General features: G+C 41.6%; 1 long non-coding RNA gene across 1 annotated transcript in view; it reads right to left on the reverse strand.

Moving 5' to 3' along the window:
* The window catches only part of LOC308697432, a 148,577-nt gene that overhangs the window by 25,732 nt on the left and 101,902 nt on the right, over window positions 1-20,943 (reverse strand). The window contains exon 3 of the long non-coding RNA XR_014030938.1: window positions 3,586-3,653. This is a non-coding gene — a long non-coding RNA (uncharacterized lncRNA). The remainder of the gene's footprint in view (window positions 1-3,585; window positions 3,654-20,943) is intronic.

Consider the following 20,943-nt stretch of genomic DNA (forward strand, 5'->3'; position numbering starts at 1 on the left):
TATACGCTGCTGAAAGATCCAGACGTCAGGGGAAGATGGATGCAGTTTATTTTTCGCGGACGTCCCAGTCACGGCAGTGTTAATTTAAGCGTGTGTTCTCCATATATCAAGGATGAGGACAGTTGAGAACAATCGCAGTTTGATGCTTTGCCAGAAAACTTTTGTACAAGCAAGGCCGTAACCAGGGTTTGAAAATTAGTGAGGTCCGAGGTGAGGTGCAGGGCCGGATTAAGAATTCAGAGGCCCCTGGGCACAATCAATGTCTTGTAGGCCCCCCCTTAGGCAGGCCTAATGTATAGTTTGTCCAAGGACATTTTAATTTTGCATTAAGAGTTTTAGTTTACTGACTTAAAAGGAACTTTGTTGTACTATGCTGGAGTAAAGTTCATAAATGATAGATCTTTCCCATATAGGATTTTGTAAAACTATGTTGGGTAAACCTCTGTCCCTCTAGGGGGGTTCGGGGGCATGCTCCCCCGCAAGAAAATTTTGTACATTTTAAGGTTAAATGCATCAATCTGGTGCTCTTTGAGAGCTCAAAATTAAGAGCTTCAACGGGCTTCAACCCATGAACTGTGCACAAATAAAAAACATTGACTTGTACCTGGACATTAAAGGGGGCTCAAACATATTTTTTAGTTATGATATGGAGTTTCAGTCTACATTACATTATAACTGGTGTTTTAGTATGCCAAACAATTAGTATAATAATATAATAATGATTTCTATAATTATTCCTATGACATAAAATCCATATAGCCTAATAAATGAAAATGAATATTTCAAAAGTATATTTTACATTACACTATAGGAAAATTACAATACTTTTGTCCTAATGTCTTCACTTGCAAGAAATAAACCCTTTGATCGCGTGAGCAAAGTGCGCACTTTTCTTTAAATCACGCAGCACAAACATAATGCCTATATAGGATACTTAAAGTCTTGTGCTGTTTTATAAAGCACAAAACCATATCACGGTTTCGATATTAGTTCGTTGGCAAAATATAACGCTAGAGACCTTTATGTTAGGCTATACATTTTACATCTCATGTGTATTGGGAAAAGGGAGAAGAGGGAGAAGAGCGAGTTCGGCAAAAGGCGGATTCGAACTCGAGTCGAACGCGTCAAAAGCTACTTAGTTTCAAGCACCTCACGCACGCCCAACGACCCGTGCAACTGTAGCTATTTAGTTGTGGGTGCCTTTTTTGCTAAAAAGACAGGCACTTAGTGCAAATTATACGCGCCATTATCGGAAATGTAAAAGAAAAAAAAGTTTATTGGCACTTTTTGGTCATTTCATGACTTTCAAATTGACATCAACTACGATGCTGTTGCATCATGCTTGTAGTTTCTTTTGCGCTTTATTTATAAATTATAATAAAGTGACATAAAGCGCTCTGCCGCATTTTTTACAGTCTATGCTCACAACACGCTCTCAAGCCCCGTTCACTGATCTACCTTCTCGCAGCGACATAAATTGCAAACACACATATGACGCGGTTTAAACGGCTAATTAATCATTCAGAGAGCTTGAAATTTTATTTTTGAATATAAAAAAATGACCGAGGTCCGGACCTCGGTGACCTCATAGCTGGCTACGGCCATGTGTACAAGATAAGGCCGTGTGGACTATTCTGGGCTACACAACGACGACGCAAACTGTAAGTAATGTAGGCTATTTAAAACTTAAAACTTTTTTAAAACGTTAATTGCATTTAATTCATTATGAATAATCACCGTGTTTTTTAGCCTACTTATTGTTTTATAACCGTCATGTTCATGCCCCGTAGGCTATTAAAAGATGTAGGCTGTTAAACTGACAAAATAGTTTCACACTTTCTATGTGGACGGGCAGATGCATTCTTAGTTGTGTTGATGGTTCATTTCCTCTGATTCCGACTCAAACATCATCACCATCGCCTCGCACGCATCACCCGTTACTATGGTAAAGGTAAACACAGCTCCGCAAAATCCGCACGTTTTAAAAAGGGGGTGTTAACAATTGATGCATAGGCACTTATGTTATCCAATCATAACAGTGGGTGTTAACACTGAACTCTTAAAGGGGAAACACCCCCAAAACAGACTGTTTGAATCAGAGCATGAGAAACAGGGTGGGAAAAGGTCATAAATCACTAAATTTTAAACGTTTTTTGTCCAAAAAACTATAGTAATACTATAATTGCACCTAAGGGAACACAATAAAAGAAAAGAAAAAACCATGTCATGACCCCTTTAAAGGTTGGAGTTTTCCTCATTTTTTTAATTAAAGCATTAAGATCAATTTCCAAAAGATGATTTTTTATTCCTCTTTTTAGTCAACCTTAGCATGGGCGTGTTCACTTATGCTAAGCACTGTATATACAATTATACAGTAAAACAAATAATTACATATATGCTGTATGAAACATTTTATAGGAAAAATGCAAGACATCCCCATGTAAATACTGTAGCTAAAGGTTCCTCAGACGTAACAGACATTTCAAAGATCATGTCAGACCCTGATACAGTGGGTGATATATTGGAATTGATAAAGATTGATACAGTGGGAGATGTTCAGTCCTATTCTGAGTCTATATCACTTTGAAAGAGCTGTGGCTGAAAAACACAAATCTGCGGGTGAGTGATGAGAGTGTGATGCAATTTGCTGTCAAGCCGAGAGAACAGCTGAAGCTCCTGGGAGACTCAATCCCATCGATTTATGACATCAAAACAAATGACATCACGGTTCTATCTCTGCCTGCGCAGTGGAGCGAGGGTCATTAGACAGCGTTCACACGCACCCAGCAAACACACACTCACACGTTCCATACAGGTGGGATGACAAAAATGGATCTTCAATTCACAGGCCATTCACAAGTTAGATTGGCATATTGAACTACAATGTAGAGCTGGTCCACTGGAGGAGACAAAAGAGGGAAAGCGAGGGGGATGGAAGAAATGTGTTTGTTAAGGGCCTCTGTCTCTGGGAAAGGTTTAGATTTTTGAACAGATTGGATAGCTGGTTCTGGAATTTGAGAGTCACTTTCATGTTAATTGTGCCACTATTAGAAAGCATACCAGAGGCCCTCAGAGGTATTTCAATTACAGTACACGCACGCTCTTACAGTAAGTGAACACACACATTCGCAGAGTATGTTTCCCTGCACCTGTGCCAGTTATGATTTGGGGCATGTGTACTCCACTTAAAGTTTCCATCTCATCATGGAAAAGGGAAGTGGAGGGGAAAAGTGGAAAAGAGAGAGAGAGAGAGAGAGAGAGAGAGAGAGAGAGAGAGAGAGAGAGAGAGAGAGAGAGAGAGAGAGAGAGAGAGAGAGAGAGAATGCTAAATCCAGAGGGATGCTTTTTATGATTATTTTTGGGAAAAAAGGATTACAGTACACTTTCATTTGGAAATATGGTTCACTGCTCTGTCATGATGACCAGAAAATGTGGGATTATCCCTAAACTGCCATGCGCTTACTGTATGTCTGCTCGTGTGTCTTTGCTCAAATGAGAACTCGTTCCTGGCGGGTACATCTGAGTAACAAGAAAGAGCGAAGAAAAAAGTGGAAGAGGGAGGTACAGCAGAGTTCAGGTCATTACCCAGACTCCCTTGATATTTTGGGTGCAGCTCCAGGCAGGCTGGTATCCTGATGCGACTCCCTCTGAATCTGAAAAAGACAGAGTAGATCTACATAAGCCAGTGAATATTTGATAATCCTCTTTTGACAGCCCGAACCAGGTGAGGAGAAGCTGGAATCGGCTAATGAGCACCACCGGAGAACCCGCACACACATTCACATTACAGTACATACCCAACATCCCACACCCAAATGCAAAACACAACAGCTGGCCGCTTCCTCGGTTACATTCGAACACTGTGTTAACATTGAGTTTCATGGCTGGTTGATGGCTGACAGTGGGATGTCAGTGGGCGAATGTCATTGCAGCTGTCACTGAGACTGTAACGGTGAGGGGTGTTAGAGGAGAACTCCCTAATTCACAGCAATCAGTTGGTGTGAGCTTCCCATGCCAGTGCTAAAGCCCAGTTAGGCCCGTAAGAAGAGCGGAGATGGCCTGCTGACAACCAAGAGGGGAGGAGGGATTTAGAGAGGATGCTGGGATAGGCTGCTCATCTTTAGCCTTACCCAGCTGACAAGATCAAGAGATCAGCCATACCCAGGCTGGCTTTCTCTTCTCCTTATACATCCCTTGTTATCTACCTCTTATCTTTCTGTGTATCTGCCCATCCTCCTCTTGCCCTCTTCAGAGTGCCCTCTTTCATACCGACCCTTCTTGCTGGTCCTGCCTGTCTAATACACCGCTATTATTCTCTTTCTCGCTCACTCTTGGTGTAACAGGCCACAGAAATAACCTCCATTCACATAATCCAAGGTGTTAGATTTGTAATTTTCTACAACTGAATGAGCCTTTGTGTGTGATCGTGCATGTAGGTGTGTATGAGAGTCCACAGAGGAGGTTTCTATATACCATGTAAGGAAAGTAGGGGTGTATAACCTCCTTGCTCACCAACATAAGAGCTGTAAAAACCTATTCTTTAAATCAAGGGCATATGAAAATCAAAAAATCTGGAGGCCATGAACCTGTGCCAACCGTAATATGCATTTAACTCATTTGTTTTCTGAATGCATCTATTGGCCGTATATAGCCTGATCCACAGGTGTAGTTACTCATATATGTGTCCAGTTATGTTATTTTAGAAAATACATTACACAAATGTGTGAGGGAATAAACTGCTAAAATAATAAATGTAACAATAATCAATGTAAAGCAAATGGTTCTATCTCTAAAATCTGATTAGATGAGTCATGTTCAGTTTAATTTTATTTTAATCTGCCAAGTTGTTACTGTATGGTTAAATTTGACAAACTTTTTTTTTATATATATTTAATTTTATTATAATGATTTTGCTTTTTGTCTCAAGTGGCTTATTGCTTTACTATACTATATGGTCTTGTGCATGAATCCTAGCATGAAAGTAAAATGCTAACCTCTATGTTTAGACAGATGCACATATCAGTGCAACAAGCACATATATGCTTATGCACAGACTCACATATGTTTACACTAAAAAAAAATACTTGAGCTCATCAAAATCTGTCACTGCACAAACATGAAATGACTTAAACAAGCAAATGTTGCACACCTGTCCCTTCAGCAGCTTTTAAAACTTTCCCTGTCTTTGCCACATGCTGACATCGGAATCACTGCACGTTCACCTAGCGACTTAATACAAATGCATCACTACGCTGTTTTCCCAGTCATAATGACAAATTAAAACCAACTGCCAGAGAACATTATCAGGAAGGAGCGTTTTATCAGGTCTTTTATCACCAGGTCTCTCTCAGACAGCCTGTATAGTCCCCACAGTTACATTATAAAAGTATATTGGTAATTAACTTTCGTGAGAGAATGTGATCCATAAAAGCTCTTTGGTGTGGGAGTTCTAAATTCCTAAACACATATCAATTAAGTTTACACTTGTGACATGCTGCCTCATTAAAGAGCAATGAAATATTTCTGCACACAAACAAAGCCACCGATGGCATTATTAATTCTTTATCTGACATAAACTCTTGCTGACATTAACAGCTGCGTGCCATTTCAACCCACTTTACGGAGACTGTCACTCACCTGATGGAGGCGATGCTGCAATGCTGTGGAGGTGTCATTAATGCTTTACATGGTGGGATAAAAGTGTTTAATATCTGAATGTGTGACTGTTTTGAGTGAGAAGCAGTGCTAATCCTGGCCCGCTTTGCATCCTAGATGAAACCAAACCACAACACACCACAACACAACACACACCACACAACAAAACACAACACAACAGAAAACCCCAAAACAAACCACAAAACAAACCAATCCAAACCACAAAACAAAACAAAAAACACAAAACAAAAACAAACCACAAAACAAAACCAAACAACACAACACAATACAACACAACACATAACAAAAAGCAAAGCAAAGCATAAAAAACAAACCACAAAACAAACAAAAACAAAACAAACCACAAAACAAAACAACACAAAACCAAACAACACAACAACACAACAAAAAGCAAAAGCAAAAGCAAAGCAAAACAAAACATGAAAAACAAAAAAACAAAAAACAAAAACAACCTAAAGCATAAATTATCCGACAAAGAAAAAACTTTTTATTATCTGTGGATTGTGCGACTTGGTTGGACTGACCAAGTCCTTTTTTTTTTGTCTGTCATTGTTACGCAGAGATTGTACCATGACCTCTAATGCTAAATATTCAGACAGAGCCACTTTTAGTATGCAGTGAGTCTAGCAAGTCTGCAGACGGAAGACAGCGGATGGAATATAATACCCATATATTCAACTAACACCAATCCTGTTACTCAATAGCAGTCATCTCCATCTCTCAGGGCCAACAGGAGACATCTCCTAACATGCATTTCATTAGCGCAAAACATATCACATCTGCAAAATGAAATCACTGTGAGAAATAAAGGGCGTGAGGGGCCGAGACCAGAAAACTCAATTTCAGCCCAAAAGGGATCACTGTCCAATAAAATTGCCGACTTTATTACATTTCTCAAATATAAACAGCCATCTACATCGGGTGGCCGAGCACAATTCCCAAAGCCTATTAAGGGAAGGTGCCGATTTTGAAGCGCTCAATAATGGCCAAGGACAGGTCTCAGTGTTGTGACTGATGTCTCGCCCGTGGACAAACACCAGAAACAGCACTGACGGAGGTGAAGATGGTTTTCAGGTACATGTAATCATTTCACGCCATCTCCAGGCGCATGCACGGGAATGTTTTTTTGGTTTTTACTGTCTTTTACAGGAAGTGCGGATAACAATGTGACAAAGCTGCAGTGTAATAAGCAGCTGCGACTGTCATGCAGCGTGCATGTTGCATTTATTTATGTGCTGAACACACTTAATTTGGCTGCAAATGAAAGGGCAGCGGGCTCGGGCACACATGTGTAGACAGTGATGCATGTACATGCCTAACTCAGTACAAAAGAAGCAATCTCCACCTAGGCCCCTATATTTATTTCAGCAATTCCTTTTAAATGCATATTTTATGCTGGCTCGGCACGTTGAAGGTCACTCAAAAATGTTGTTTATGAGGCAAATGGGGAACATACCAAATGTACACTGGAGGGATCATACACAGCATTTATCACTCGCAACAATAGGAAACTCCTGCGTTGTACTTGGACCGTCTAGATCGAGCAGCGCTGGAGCTTCTTTCAACTGACTGATTTAGTTCATAAGACATTATTGCACATGCAGCGCTTTGTGCCGGACAAAGCACCTGCGATTCCACATGGAAATTACACGTGAGAGAGTTCGCTCTAGAGAAGGAAAAGCCATGTTGTCCTTTTGTTCTTTATCAAAGAATAATAATTTGTCTAACTGGTAGCTGATAAAAAAATATGGTCGTAGATATAGGGGAGACCAGGGTTAGTTGTCACATGTATTTAACATTTAATATAATTTATAATTGCATAATAATTACCCTTTTTTTGTATGTTTACAATGCTTTTGTGTCTTTATAATCAATTTAATGAAATTATATATTTTTGACATGATTAAATTTGGCTGATAAGTCACTAATAGTGTGTTTATACGGACAGTAAGGAATTTTTTGCCACTAGGGGTCGCTAACCTCTTTACAATAACAAAGGCGTAGATTGATGACGCAACATTTGCTAAGAATTATGGATCTTGTCGTCAACGTCAAGCCGACCGATCTAATAATGTTTATGGATGACTGAATACATCGATGCTTTTATCATGACTGTGATATGAAGCAGGTCGGGATTGCTAAGAGACAGCTATCAGCTCCACACGCGACGCGAGTCCCGCGGATATAAAAGGAATATGGACATTTCATTCTACCGAACTACACGCAGAATTACTACTCACAGGTCAGTTTATTAGACAAATTAAACTTGTGAGGTAACGCAGCGCTGTTTCACTTGGTCTAACATTACACTATCACACTAAACTGCATTTGAATGTGTTGAAATGTATGTGTTAGTTTGTCTGTATGAGACTAGCAGTAAGCTAGATCAACATTAGAATAATATACAGATCATATTCTGACATTTTATCATTGTTGAACTATATAACATTGATTAGTTTTATGTAAATGTGCTCACCTGTTTAATAAAGTACATGTAGGAGCGGTCGAAGTCTCGGACGTGGAGCTCTCGTTTATATACTGTCTATGGGAGCTCTCGGCATCTCGAAAACACCGCGCTGATATTGATTCTAGTTTTAGTTCTTCTTTTTTATCCAAAGTCTGCTTGCCATGGTCCATAATGTTTGAACGAAACAACAAGAGCGTGCAGATTGACATTGCGAACTACACATTTGTCCACATCTGTCACTTTGGTTACTATCAGACGGCTCTGGTTCATAGCTCTGGTTGCTATGGCAGCACGAGCGGAAACCAGGGACAACGCGGATATGACGCCATTGACGGCGACAAAACGGAAATAAATTAAATCTTAAATTAAATCTTTGAATTAAATTACAAATTTCTCCTGGTTTGAAAGTTGTTGGAAACAGTCGGGATAATGTAAGTACACAACTAAAAAAATATATAAAACATAGATATAGTGATTTTTGCTATTTTTAAAGCAAAAAAAAAACATATTGTGCCTTTAATGGTAGGTTCCACTGTGACAACTTACCCCATACAGTTTAAAAAACACACAAAAGTCGATGTTTTTGTTTTGTTTTTTCATAGACAATACTGTAGCCTCGGTCTCCCCTGCTGCTTGGATGCACGAATTAGAAGGCCTTTCTGCATAATAGTAAATTTGTGACTTTTCCAGAGTAAAGCCCTTGCGATGCAGCAATCATAAATCTAGTTGATGAAAATATCTGTCCTTAAACCTTAATTGACATATTGCCATTCTGAATCAGCTGCTGGTAAACTCACCTCAAAGGTCATATGTCAAGTGAAGGATGTCAAGTGAAGCCCAAGCCCTTCGTCTCACTAAAGGCAATGTATCATAGCATTTACACCATTATAATGAGCTACTTGACAAACTTTTGTGACACTTGAGTGAGGGTTGGTTTCACTGCTGACATTTAGTTACATGAAAGGATTCCCTGAGCTAACTCTGAGATACTTCCATCACTTAAGGTCTATTTCACACTGCATCCATATTAACAGGTTATCATACTCTCAAACTGCCTGACAAAGCAGACTGCAGCAGCATTGCAGGAACATAGTAAATGTTTCAGAAAACTTTTTCTATATAAATCTGCAGTTCAGTTATGCACAACGAAAGCAATTGTTGCTGTTACTCTGCTGCTTCACTTATGCGCTGTTTGAGTGTGTGGTGTAGGTCTAACTATCAAAGGAGCTTGAAAAGAAAGAAGAAAAACATAAAAGGAATGAGAAGAAAAAAGATGAAAGTGCAAAAATCTAAACAAAATGGTTGCGAGCGTTCGGTCTTATCTCCACACCTTCTCCTCCTTTTATGTTACGTTCCATTGGCTTTCTCTCATATTGAGCCTCCTCAGGCTTTGGTGCTTGAGTTACGCTAGATCTTGTGTTGTGTCTGTGTAGATTAATGAGTTTCGTGATTAAGTGGGCTCTTCTCACTTCAGCCGGCCCCTGATTTGGGAGGGCTTTCCCTGCGTGAGAGAGTGGGAACGAGAGAGATGTTTCCCCCAGCGCTGATCATGGCCCTGTAAGGGAAAGTTCATTAACTCCTCTCTCTCTCTTTTAACTATCCCACTGGGTATCAGTGCTCACTTACTGTCTAGCTAGAAAGCACAAAAGAGCCATTGAAAGAGAAGAGAGACACTGATGTGTGTTTGAGAGAGAGAGAGAGAGAGAGAGAGAGAGAGAGAGAGAGAGAGAGAGAGAGAGAGAGAGAGAGAGAGAGAGAGAGAGAGAGAGAGAGAGAGAGAGAGAGAGAGATCAAGGTTACTCTGAAAGGATAGATAGCTTAAAGTCAGCATGAAATGAAATTAATTTTCTGCAGCTTCTCATCAAGAAAAAAGGATGGGACTTAATTTTATCCATCAGGAATTGATTGGATGGTTGTGGTTGGCTATTGCTATGATCTCATGTGAGTGACAGGTTTTCCCGCCCACGCGCAAGTTAACATGTCAAAGCCTGCAAGGTTAGCAAAAAAAATAAATTATATTAAAAAAATTATGATAATTATGATTATTGATTATTATTTATTTTTTTAAACGAAAACAAAACATGAAAGCAGTCCATATGACACATTTCAAGTCAATAGGCGCGTTTCCATTACAGATTTGTGCAAAAATTTTGCGCTTTTTTCTAAATGTCGACAAAAAAACTATTGCGAAATGACTGCATTTCCATTAACCGATGTTATGCGACTAAAACTTGTCCCTTCGCGATAAGTCATTCCAAAAATCATGGCAACGGACATTGGTAGGTTTATGTATACCTTATGTATAGGTTTAGAATCCAGTATTCCTGTAATTCTTTTGTCTTTTATGAATTTAATAAAGAACTCTCTCGTAGTCTGTCCAAATATACCGCGTCATCTGAGTCAGGTGACCTGTAAATGCGCAAAAACGGTTTCCATTGCAGTTTTGTGAAATATTTCTTTTTCGAACTGCCTGAAAAACGGCCTTTTTTTGCGATAAATGGGAGTTTTTGCGAAATGGATGCATTTCCATTGGGTGTATTTTCAATTCGCAATTTTAGTATGCGCAATTTGAAGGGTAATGGAAACATGGCTAATGTCTTTATGTGAGGAACTAAAGGACAAAATTTGAATTTTTATTCACTAATAATTTTCCTCTCCAGTGAGCTGTTAATTTGAGAACTGTCGCAACTCAATCATTGAGTCTGAGTTGGACTCTTGAGTTGTGAAGGGGTCCTAAATCAATCATTAAGTCTGATTCATAAATTAATCGTTAAGTCTGATTGAAAAGAACTGTCTCAAAAGAACAATTCATTCACTGATGTGACAGACTGTTTAATGTACTGAATCAATGATCCGTTCACAGCTGTTCTGAAATTAGCAGCTCACTGAAGGAGAATATTTTCAGTGAATAATGACCTATGTTTTAGTTTTTTTTCTTTTTCCGAAAATAAAGCTATACTATGGATTCAAAAGTCTTGTAATATGTCAAAAGAGTAAATAATTGAATAATTTGAGTAAATAATGACAACATTTAAATTTTTGGGTAAACTATCCTTCTACTGGTGAAGTTTAGAATTTTCTAAGGATTTCAGTTAAAAGTGTGTCCCGAGAAAGCACACGTGTCATTGTAACAGTCTTTAACTGTGTCTCACATATGTAAACCAAACAAAAAATATGAGTTTTCAACTGTTTATTGAACAAGGGTAGAAGGAATATTTGAGAGGCATGTTGAGAAACAATCAGTATTATTGTGATTTCATTTGGTGCCATAGACAACTTGAGAAAAAGTGAAAGAAAGAAACAAGACAAAGACATGAAGCTATAAAAAAGTGAGTCATGAATCCCTGTCTTACACAGTGTTTGTGTAACCCCAAGTTATAGACTTGAAATGCATATTTTTTATAACAAAAATCTGTAATTTTTACAGAAAAAAAAAAAAAAACTTGCAGCTGTGATTGCCAGAATAATTCAGTAAAAATACAGTAAAAAATTGAACATTTACAGAACTACCTGGTTCTTTAAACTGGTAAATCCAACGAGCCATTTTCTGCTGAATCAGCAAGGCCAAGCTACTTAAATATGTTTTGTAATTTTAAAATATGACATCAATCATATTAACACTGGTGATAAAGTGAAAACCACATGATGAATCAAAGTTCATCACAAGTAGCTTTTCCACAAGCTGATGTAAATATAATGCATAGAAAAAAAAAATGTGACAATGCTTTCTCTATAAACTATATGATGATTTGTACTTTTTACATCAAAAATTGTACATTTAACAGTATTTTACTGTAAAATGATACTGTGGCAAGCAGGGCAGGGCCAAGGGCCGTGGGAACGGAGCAAGGCCGGTGGCGTGAGTGCTAACACACCGATCTCGAGTCCCTCGGAGGAGCTCCGGAAGGATAAAAGGAGGAGTGATGACAGTGCAAGACCAGAGAGGACCAGGCCTGGAATTTATGTTGTGTTTTGTTTATGTTTATATGTGGCAGTCGTCGGTGAGGGGCTACCGCTTTACTTTTGCTTTGTTGTTTGTTTATTTTTGGATTAAAGTTTTATGTTAAACATTCGCCGGTTCCCACCTTCTCCTTCCCTGAGCCATGAACATTGTTACACTGGTGCTGAAATCCGGGAAGAAAGCGTAACGAGCTGCCAAAGAGCCTGAGGCCGGAGCCTGCTACTGTCCGCCATGATGGGGAGGAGCTGCCAGCTGCCCGAAGCCGGAGGAGCCGTCTGAGGAGTTAGTGGGCCGTCCACCGAGGGGTATCCAGCACCACCGCCAGGCATCGTGGAGGAGTTCACCCAGCTGGTGGAGGACCGGATGGCAGTGCATTTTGGGAACTGGACCAATCATTTTTTTCTTTTTCTTCTCTCTCTCCCCTCTCTCATCTCAGCCTCTTCTCAACCTTCTGTCTCCTTTTCTCTCACCCAGTCTGTCCTTACCCTCAAGTGTTGAGGCCGCCGTGCTGGGGGGAGGAGAGCGCAGTCTCGAGGGTACCCCTGGTCTGCGAGGGGCGTATGTGGCAAGCAGGGTGGGGCCGAGAGCCATGGGAAAGGAGCAAGGTCTCGAGTCCCACAGAGGAGCTCCGGAAGGATAAGAGTTGGAGTGACGACAGTGCAAGACGAGAAAGGACCAGGCCTGTACCATGTATGTTGTGTAGTTTGTGTATATGCGGCAGTCGTCCGTGAGGGGCTGCAGCTTTCCTTTCCTTTTGTTGTTAGTTTATTTTATGATTAAACTTTAAACTCTTTGATTGTTCGCCGGTTCCCGCCTCCTCCTCCCCTGATCCTTTAAACCTTGTTACAGATTACGGATTACTGTTACGGTTAAGGTTAGATCTATTACACTTTTTCTCCGTATATAAAACTGAACTTACTGTTAACCAATTAACAGGTTTTTTTCAGATAAAATTACTATAACGTTTTACAGTTTACTCTTTCCCCGCCATTGACGGAAATGTTTGTAATTTATGAGAAAACGCTTCCCCACCATTGACGGAAATTTCCGTGCTTTCACTGTTATACGGTAGGGGATGCTATTACACATCTTCTGAAACAGTACTGAATGATCATCATTAAACAGTATATAAATCAAAACTGCCTAATGTTACAGTCCCACTTTATATTAAGTGGCTTTAAGTACTATGTACTTACATGTACTTACAGTGAGGAAAATAAGTATTTGAACACCCTGCTATTTTTCAAGTTCCCCCACTTAGAAATCATGGAGGGGTCTGAAATTGTCATCGTAGGTGCATGTCCACTGTGAGAGACATAATCTAAAAAAAAAAAATCCAGAAATCACAATGTATGATTTTTTAACTATTTATTTGTATGATACAGCTGCAAATAAGTATTTGAACACCTGAGAAAATTTGGTACAGTAGCCTTTGTTTGCAATTACAGAGGTCAAACGTTTCCTGTAGTTTTTCACCAGGTTTGCACACACTGCAGGAGGGATTTTGGCCCACTCCTCCACACAGATCTTCTCTAGATCAGTCAGGTTTCTGGGCTGTCGCTGAGAAACACAGAGTTTGAGCTCCCTCCAAAGATTCTCTATTGGGTTTAGGTCTGGAGACTGGCTAGGCCACGCCAGAACCTTGATATGCTTCTTACAGAGCCACTCCTTGGTTATCCTGGCTGTGTGCTTCGGGTCATTGTCATGTTGGAAGACCCAGCCTCGACCCATCTTCAATGCTCTAACTGAGGGAAGGAGGTTGTTCCCCAAAATCTTGCAATACATGGCCCCGGTCATCCTCTCCTTAATACAGTGCAGTCGCCCTGTCCCATGTGCAGAAAAACACCCCCAAAGCATGATGCTACCACCCCAATGCTTCACAGTAGGGATGGTGTTCTTGGGATGATACTCATCATTCTTCTTCCTCCAAACACGTTTAGTGGAATTATGACCAAAAAGTTCTATTTTGGTCTCATCTGACCACATGACTTTCTCCCATGACTCCTCTGGATCATCCAAATGGTCATTGGCAAACTTAAGAAGGGCCTTGACATGTGCTTGTTTAAGCAGGGGAACCTTCCGTGCCATGCATGATTTCAAACCATGACGTCTTAGTGTATTACCAACAGTAACCTTGGAGACGGTGGTCCCAGCTCTTTTCAGGTCATTGACCAGCTCCTCCCGTGTAGTTCTGGGCTGATTTCTCACCTTTCTTAGGATCATTGAGACCCCACGAGGTGAGATCTTGCATGGAGCCCCAGTCCGAGGGAGATTGACAGTCATGTTTAGCTTCTTCCATTTTCTAATGATTGCTCCAACAGTGGACCTTTTTTCACCAAGCTGCTTGGCAATTTCCCCGTAGCCCTTTCCAGCCTTGTGGAGGTGTACAATTTTGTCTCTAGTGTCTTTGGACAGCTCTTTGGTCTTGGCCATGTTAGTAGTTGGATTCTTACTGATTGTATGGGGTGGACAGGTGTCTTTATGCAGCTAACGACCTCAAACAGGTGCATCTAATTTAGGATAATAAATGGAGTGGAGGTGGCCATTTTAAAGGCAGACTAACAGGTCTTTGAGGGTCAGAATTCTAGCTGATAGACAGGTGTTCAAATACTTATTTGCAGCTATATTATACAAATAAATAGTTAAATAATCATATATTGTGATTTCTGGATTTTTTTTTAGATAATGTCTCTCACAGTGGACATGCACCTACGAGGACAATTTCAGACCCCTCCATGATTTCCAAGTGGGAGAACTTGCAAAATAGCAGGGTGTTCAATTACTTATTTTCCTCACTGTACATTGAAATTAATAATTTGATACAATGTACTTATTGTGTAACTACAAGTTTTTACATTGTCATCATCAAGGCCTTTTGCAGCGCGAGCGCCGATCTAAACGATGTCTAGCATGCCGTCTTTCTGTGCAAAAGCTATTGTAAGCTTGGCATGACAGAGTCATGCCCTCTGTCAATGCAGACCGCCAAGCTGCCCTGTCTTCCGCAATATGATGCCATCGGTCAGGGTTGCTGTTAAAGACATTCATATCCCGCTTGATGACATCCTTGAAACGGAGCTTGGGTCGGCCACGAGGGCGGTGTCCAACAGCTAACTCCCCATGGAAGATGGATTTTGGGATACGTTCATCCGGCATACGACGCACATGGCCGATCCATCCAAGACGTCTCCTCCGGATTGCGGTGTACATGTCACTGCTGTTAGTGAGCTTCAGCACGGTGGTGTTCGGGACCCGATCCTGCCATGACAGGCCAAGGATCCGTCGTAGACAACGGAAGTGGAAAGCATTAAGCTTGTGCTCCTCCCGCCGGTATGTAGGCCACGTTTCACTTCCATATAATAAAACAGAAAGCACACAGGATTCATATACGCGCACCTTTACTTTGAGAGAAAGGTGGCTGTTGTTCCAGACACGAGACTGAAGACGCCCAAAGGTTGTTGAGGCACGACCGATCCTAGTATTCAGTTCAGCTTCAAGGCTGTTGTTTGCTGTCAGAGTTGAGCCGAGATAGACAAATTTTTCAACAACCGACAGCACTGTGCCATTGATGGTGACGTGAGGGGGAGCAGGAACGTTCTGAGCCATCACCACTGTCTTACTGAGGTTTATGGTGAGTCCGAACTCTGTGCAGGCAGTGGCAAAAGAATTGCACATCTCCTGAATTTCTTGTTCAGTGTGAGCCACGAATGCAGCGTCGTCTGCGTAGAGCAACTCACGCACAAGTACGCGCTTCACCCTGGTTCTGGCCCTTAGACGAGCCAGGCTGAAGAAGTTGCCATCACACCTGGTGTGCAGCAGAACCCCACCTGGATCCGGAAACGCCCGTCGCAGCACAGCTGAGAAATAGATGCCAAACAAGGTGGGAGCGAGGACACACCCTTGCTTTACTCCGCAGCAGACATCAAACTCGTTTGAGCGGGCACCGTTGAACTGTACGGTTGCCCGCATCCCATCATGGAAACCTTGGAGTATTGCCAAAAGAGTTGCCGGACAACCGAGTCGCTGCAGAACGTGGAAGAGACCAGAGCGACTCACATAATCGAAAGCCTTAGTCAGATCGACAAACACCATGTACAATGGGCATTGCTGTTCCACACACTTTTCCTGAAGCTGGCGTACTGAGAAGATCATGTCCAAGGTCGAGCGACCAGCACGGAAGCCGCACTGACTTTCCGGCAGAACCTGGTCAGCAACACGCTGCAGTCTTGGGAGGATTGCACGGGCAAGGCATTTTCCTGAAAGGCTAAGGAGTGAAATGCCTCGATAGTTGTTGCAGTCCTGCCTGTCGCCCTTGTTTTTATAAAGAGTGATGATGTTGGCATCTTTGAGTTCGCTAGGGATGCATTTATTCTGCCAACAGTATCGAAACAAGCAGTGAAGCCGTCTGACCAACACTGCCCCGCCACACTTCAGCAGCTCTGCTGGAATTCCATCGCTGCCCGGTGACTTGTTATCTTTCATGGCTGCAATCGCACACTCGATTTCCATTGTTGAGATCTCCGCATCCAGCTCGTTAAAGACAGGTAGTTGTGGTACTGCAGCAGAAACAGCGTTCAAGTCGGCATCCACAGGAGTGCCATACAGCAAGCTGTAATGCTCAACCCATCTATCAAGCTGGCCTGGAAGGTCGTTGATGATGGTCCCATCATTGGCTCGCAAAGGTGCTGTTTTTTTCACTGTAGGACCGAGTGCCTCATTGATGCCGCTGTACATGCCGCGTATGTCCCCAGTGCTTGCACACCGTTCTACCCTCTGACTAAGATCCTGCCAGTACTGCTCGTGGGCCTGGCGTGTGATACGCTTAACGTCATTCCTGGCCTTACGATAGTGAGCGATAGTGGAGTCGTTTCTATCTTGGAGAACACTGAGACGGGCAGCACGCTTGTCAGCAAGGGCCGGGAGCAGAGTAGCAGAGCTTGCAAGGAACCAGTCCGGCTGTTTCCTACTACAAAGGCCAAAGACCTCAGATGCAGCCTCCATCATGGAACCTCTTAGCTCGGCCCAGATGTTTTCAGGAGTGTCGTCAGCTCTGAGGTGAAGGCCCTCCATACGCGCACAAAATCTTGCCACGTATTCATGTTTCCGCATCAACTCAGTGTTTAACTTTGGGATGGGCTTTGGAGTGGCACTGTGAAACTTCTTTGGAGTGAGTTTTAAAAAGCAGCGGACAAGGGCGTGGTCGGTGTCACAGTCAGCAGAGTGCATGCTCCTGTACCTCTTGACAGCGTTGAGTTGGCGCCTCCTGACAATAATGTGATCAAGTTGGTGCCAATGTTTGGACCGGGGGTGCATCCAGGTAACCTTGGATCTAATAGGTCCAGATGAGAAGGAAGACGGTAAGCATAGGTCATGAGCAGCGCACAACTCAAGGAGACGTTGGCCGTTGTCATTGATATTACCAATCCCAAAATGACCCAAGACCGGCCTCCAGGCAATGACATCCCCTCCAACTCTGGCGTTGAAGTCCCCAAGCAGAGCTAGATCATCCCCAGCTGGAACGGAATGAATGACCTCGCTAACGTGGGCATAAAAGGCATCCTTGTCCTCAGGAGATGCGTCAAGAGTGGGTGCATAGGCAGAGAGGAGAGTGAGAAAGCCAGCTGAGTGTGACATCCGCAGGGACATTAGACGTGGAGAGCAAGCAGTTGGTTGAGAGACTGTGGACAGCAGGGTGTTTCGCACAACAAAGCCGACTCCATGCATTGGATGATGGTCGTCTGGGTAACCATGCCAGAAAAAGGTGTAGTTCCTCTCGCGCACCGAACCACTGCCCAACAGCCAAGTCTCGCTTATAGCAGCAATATCCACTCTGAGGCGAGATAGTTCGCAGTCAATGACGGCTGATTTCCGAGGAGGAGCACTGTTGAGATCGGAGTGCACTCCAAGACTTCTGATGTTCCAGCCCGCCAATGTCAAAGAAGAAGAAGAGGAAGATGAAGAGAAGGCAGTCGCAGAATATCGACCTGACCGCGCCTGCCTTACACGCGTGTCCTGCCGAGCAACGACAGCCCTTGCACAGCAGTGCAAGGGCTCCCGATTTGCCAGTCGCTGAATATGTGTATTACTTTCCATGCATGCTATAGCACCGAATGCCGGGGCAAAGTGCAGAAGACGGATGTTTGCCCAGGACAACAGTCTTCCTCTGGTTCCTGCACCACTAGATCCGACGGAGTGCAAAGCACGACAGTCAAGAGCAAAGCAGGATCGCCCCGCAGTAGCCTACTAACTTGGCCTGATACACGCTGACCGTTGTCCTGTAAAGGATCATCCGCCCACCGAGGAAGCTGTGGTAGACCAACCAGGAATGTTCCAATGCTCTACAACAGCTGCCAACCCCTGCTGCCGAGTTGACATCTACTATTTGACCCATAGTTGGGAGGCATAAAGGGGTACTGTCACTTGCCCATGGTGAGCCCCTATGACTCGTGGTAGGGCGGGGTCGTCTTACTCTCCCGTACAGGTCCGTTAGACCTGCCCACTGCCCCAAGTTTTTACATTGTACTTACATTTAAAAAATTCCTGCATGTAATTACAGCTGTAATTAATTTATGTAATTACATTTGTAATTACACAGTTGACCCTTCCCTTACACCTTAAACCTACCAAATCCACCACACCTGTCCCTAACCTTACCCGTATCACACCTCAATAGCAGCAAAAGTGTTTTACAATACAACATGAACACAATAAGTACATTGTACTTATTTTTTGATGTAAGTACATAGTACGTAACGGCACTTAATATAAAGTGGGACCGGTAACACTTTATTTTACAGTGTCCTTGTTACATATGTTACATGTATTTACCATAGTAATAACAGTAAATTATGCATAATTACATGCAACTAACCCTCAACCAAATCCTAATCCTACCCTAATCCTATAGTAAGTACATGTTGTTAATTATTATTACTCAGTACTTAAATGTATAATTACATTGTAACAATGACACCTTAAAACAAAGTGTAACCGTGGGACGATCTGTTTTTATATCGTCCTGACAAAAACGCGTTTTTCTCAGCTTTTTTGCTCAAAATTTTGCTTTTTTATAAAACTTACCAACATTCAAATGTTGATTAAAAAAAAAAAGAAAGCATGAAAAAGGGGCCATGAAACATTTGTGAAAATTATCAAAAATGCCAGGGGTGACTGGCAACCTAAAAAAAAAAAAAAAATGCAAGTGGGAAAAGAGTTAAGCTACCGTTCCAGGTGTCATGATCAATCAGACTGGGATGCTCTCAATAAACATTGTGTTGATTGAGTCTCTGGAGAAGCCACACGCTCTGAGTGACTGACAAAACAGGGCTGTGAATTCTCAAGGCAAGAGCTTTGCCTGTCTCTCTGTCTCTGTTGTGAGCTGTGCCATTAAAACGGCCTGCAGGTGGACCCTGTTTGCATACACTGTAACATCATTTGGTGTGTGTGTGTGTGTGTGTGTGTGTGTGTGTGTGTGTGTGTGGGTGGGTGGGTGTGCTGGTACTGTATGTGGGCGAACCAATTCACTAAGAGAGATAACCTGACTCTGGTGAGCTATAGTGAAACAATAACCAGCCCGAGTAAAGATATCAAGTCTGCATATCTGATTGAGGCACTAGGGGCTCACACAAACTCGCTTCATAATATCCCTGACAGCATCTGATTGGCGTGATGCTTGAATAGGATATATCAGTATAGTGTGACAGTGAGAGAGAGAGAGAGAGAGAGAGAGAGTGAGAGAGAGAGAGAGAGAGAGAGAGAGAGTGGTATGAACTCAGCAACTGTATGGAAAACACCTGAATGCTTTAGCGGTGGTGTCAGGCTGCATATGTTTCTCATTAAGCTGAATTCAAATACTCTGCCTTGTTTAATGTACAGCATAGCTCTGCAGCACACATACTGTTATAAATGCTGTGTCTAATCAATAGTCCAACATTCACTTCAGTGTGCACACAGTGTTATAATGTAAATGCTTGGCGTGATACATTGCACAGTGCAGCCTTCATTAAAAGTTAGCTTAAAAAAGTGTTTTAACAACAAAACATATAACAATAAAATCATTGTAGGGAGCATTACTATTAATTTGAATAATAATTATTTTTTACTATTAGTCCCCCCTCCCTATTTTGAGCTTCTCTCCCACCAAGATAGTTTAACTTCCCCTCTATAACAGATGTATTAAATGCATTTACTGTACCAAAAATTGTGAAATCAGTGGATTTCTTTTTCACACTTATCTTTTTTTCAACAACTTTTCATTTGATTTTAAATACTTTAGAGCAGTGGTACTCTAAATAATATGTGCATAAGATATTTTAAGAGTGTTTGAATATTAAATTAGCCAGAATTGTGCTATTTTGAGCTTCTATTCCACCCAGATATTTTAACAACTTCTCTATAATTCAAAAATCTGAAACGCTTTTTACTTTGAACTATTTCTTAAGAACTTGTTTTAATTTTATTTGAAGTACATGGAGCAGTGGTACTTTAAATAATAAATATATGAAGAAAACAAAATCCATAAACGTTAATACAAATGTTTTTTGCTGACCACAATGAGCAGTGCAATAAGCATTGGTTGTTCAAGAGTCGTTTAGAAATCAACACTCAAACTATAAATACAATGCACAACTACAAATTAAATTTGCCTATTCATTCACTCACAGTGGTTTATCAGAGTATCAATCACTGGCTGAATTTGTGTGATTAGTCCATTTTCTAAAATTGTACCTTTAAAGAAGCAAGTGTACACACTCTTATTATGTGTGTACAGTACAGGATAAGAGGCAGCTTTCGCTTTACCCTGCATGATGTTTCAGTGAGTTGAAATAAACCTGTGCATGTT

This window comes from Scardinius erythrophthalmus (genome assembly GCF_964197995.2).
Source record: "Scardinius erythrophthalmus genome assembly, chromosome: 10".
NCBI classification, from domain to species: domain Eukaryota; kingdom Metazoa; phylum Chordata; class Actinopteri; order Cypriniformes; family Leuciscidae; genus Scardinius; species Scardinius erythrophthalmus.